The sequence below is a fragment of the Montipora capricornis genome, chromosome 14 (genome assembly GCF_036669925.1).
Source record: "Montipora capricornis isolate CH-2021 chromosome 14, ASM3666992v2, whole genome shotgun sequence".
In the NCBI taxonomy this organism is placed as follows: domain Eukaryota; kingdom Metazoa; phylum Cnidaria; class Anthozoa; order Scleractinia; family Acroporidae; genus Montipora; species Montipora capricornis.
In genome coordinates this window covers 40,415,884-40,419,072 of record NC_090896.1, presented here as the reverse complement: position 1 = coordinate 40,419,072, position 3,189 = coordinate 40,415,884, and the positions used below count along the sequence as shown (strand labels likewise).

General features: G+C 43.3%; 1 pseudogene; it reads right to left on the bottom strand.

The window, feature by feature from the left end:
• Window positions 1–970: 970 nt before the first annotated feature.
• LOC138032775 (uncharacterized) overlaps window positions 971–3,189 on the bottom strand; it is a 40,091-nt pseudogene continuing 37,872 nt past the window's right edge.

Below are 3,189 nucleotides of genomic sequence, written 5' to 3'. Positions count from 1 at the left end.
CTCTGCAATGCCGGTGCAATGCTTTACCATTGACCTAAGAACCCACTCAGTTTGGGTCAATCAATATCCCGCACTTGAAATATACACACACATTTATTTCGTCATTTCCTTTCACAGGAATACATGAGCCAAACAATTCGTCTATAACCTGCACTTCAAATGTATATACATCTATTTTACCGAATCCTTTCACAGGAATACGAAAGCCTAACAAATTGACCTGCCGCCAGCTGAGTGGCTTCATGGCTCAGTTTGTAAAGCATTGCACCGACATAGCTAAGGACATTGTTTGGAATCGTGTTTGAAACCGCCTGAATATTACGGAGGCAATTGCTTAAATTGTCCAGACATAAGTGAGAGGATTACTTTTTCCCATGTTGGATTGGGTTAAAGTTCATGTCGCCACCAACCACTTCTGGTTCTCAATGATTGACGATATTATTGTTGGTGCCAAGGATGCATTTTAAGCACGTGTGCTGAAGACCTTCGACTGGTCTTTGAAATTTTTGTAAAGAAGAAATTAAACTCTTGAGATATCTTAGGCAGGAGTTAGCGTGGAATTCATCAGTGGTTGGTGCTTGATGAGGACGTGGTGGCAAACTGATGGGTGGGAAATATCGCAAACGGTAATAAAGTAGGAAGATGCATAGCGGCTTTCTGTAAACCTGCAGCTTACCTGGAGAAACGTTGGCTGGATCAAAAATGCCCTGGACATTATCTTCGGGAGCATTTAGGGCTGCTCTTTGAAGAGCGAGTCAGAATTAAAGCTAAATGTTATTAATTCGTATTCATTGAATTGCAAAATTACTGCTAAGGCATTCGGCAGCGGTTACCTCGGAACCTCATTTTGAACGCCAGCTACAAGATGTTCGTAACGAATAATTAAGAATTATTCTATGAGCGCGCGTTGGATAGCCAACAAGGCACGTAGCGCCGAGTTGGCTACAACTAGTCTCATATCCGACAAACCCGAATAAAAAAAAAATGTTTTATTAAATTTCATCAAATTGTGAACGTATCAGATGTTTTGTCCACACACATTTTTCAACTAAGCAACCCTTGGCTAAATCATATTAGGTCATACCAAGAGCCATGACCCTGACCGAGGTTGAGTGAACCAATCATAAAGCTGTAAACACAATATGGGAGATAGCAAAGTTAATAAAAAGTTAATAACCTTTTTTGGCAGCCGATATTTTTGTTTTCGCCAAATGACTAAATGTTGCAATGCTGAATAGCTTTCAATTAACTATATTAGCTTTTAAGCTTCAAAAACAAAGAAATGCATGACGAACGCCAACTGCTTAAAATCAGCAACACCTTTGGCAGCTATCAACGTGCTTTCTTTATTTCCTACTTTAACGTCGACACAATTTCCATAGTCTTGTTTTGTGTGGACTCAAGATATCCTTTTGTGGCGGTGCACGTATGACTTCCTCCAAGTTGTGGAGTGAGGTGCGGGTTGCGGAAAATTAATTCAGTTTTAAAGGAAAGAGACATGATATAATGACTGCTCTTTTGTTTTGTAAGGAGGTGCAAATGAGATGCAAGGTGGTTTTCTGCCATTCCGCACTTAACTGACAACTTGGAACTGCGGTGCTGGTACACTGCCACCTGACTGGCTCGGAATTCTCAGTATTGTAGTAGCTCTCGTAACCTGCTACTGTTTGGTATTGCAAGCAGATTCAATTGTTTTTAAGTCTAAGTCACTGTTTCGATTGCTTGTTTTCTTTTTCTTTTTTGTTTTCGGCTTGGGTAGCAAGCCAATCATATTACGCGTTACGAGAGCTGCTACATCACCCGGAATTCACCGCTCTAATTCTGGATTATTTTAAGTTTCATTTTTTTTAGCTTCGAGATAACTTAACAAGGAAATCTCATGGCCAAAATTCTTTTGTTGCACCTATAAAAACAACAAAAGGAGCTAGCGCTTGTTCCATTGTCAACTATCGATTCCTAAAGTAGCAAAGCACACAGCGAGTTTGAAAAGGCCGGGCCTTCTTTTTGTGCAAGAATGTATTTCACCATGAGCGGCCACGTAGTTTTATAAGCAACTCGAATCAGATACTTTGAAAAATCAATAAGTGGTTCACAGAAAGTATTTGAAAGTAACGAAATGCAGTTTTCTTAGAAAAGCTGGGGTACACTGTTTTTGAAGCATACCTCATAAAAGTTTTTAAAAAGCCATGTAAATGACGTCGCATACAAAGGATGAATTTTCATCGCTAGCCAGATAATTTGACTATTTGCACCATGCCGTCATCATTTAAGTTTTTGCCAGATAAACGGCGACAACTCGCACCACCACAATAGGAACCTCCACCCCTCCGGCTTGCTTTGGGTGAGTCCCGCTCCCTCCACCAGAATAACCACCTCCACCTCCTGATGCTCCATTATCTTCAGATCCTCCTCCCCCACCACCAAATCCCCCAACTGCCCCAGGGGGTGGTCCACCGTAGTAGCCACTATTCATTGACCCTGCTCGTCCTCCTACCCAACCCTGGGCACGTGATCCACCCCTTTCACCATGTTCATTACCTGCCCTGGCACACCCCTGCGCTAACCAACCTGCGCCTACTCCCCCATGATAACTGGCACCTGCATTGTTGCACTTACCGGGCATTCCCCCAGTTCCCCCATTTCTGCTATTAGACGAAGATTGTCCGACACTACTAGCCCCTCTAGTACCCGCCTGACCATCCACCCCATTATATCCACCAGATGCACCCCCACCCCCTCCGGCAGCCAGCAAAAGCACATTAAGTGTTGTATAAACAAAAGTACCTCCCCCTCCCCCTGTTCCAGCATTGTCCTCCACAGACAGTCCCAGTTGAGCTGCTGTTCTGGTAGTGGATTGTCCTCCTTTCACCTCTACTGAATCTCCTCCTCTCTGTCCCACCACGATATTCAGCACTGTTCCTTTATTTAGCGTAAACGTTCCCTCTACGAATGCACCTCTGCCTCCGTAGTAGGTCCCCGGCCTGTAACCGTAGTTGTACGAGTGTGTTCCTCCTCTGGCACCCCAGGCTTTGATTTTATAACGTCCGCTGTTTGGAATTGTGAATCTTTGTATGACACCATAACGTCCCTTTCGACCATTTGTCGTCAAGGTTACAGTTATAGGAAGGTAATCTAACATAAGTATAAAATCGTAACAAACCACTCAAATGCCGTTCAACGGTTTACTCC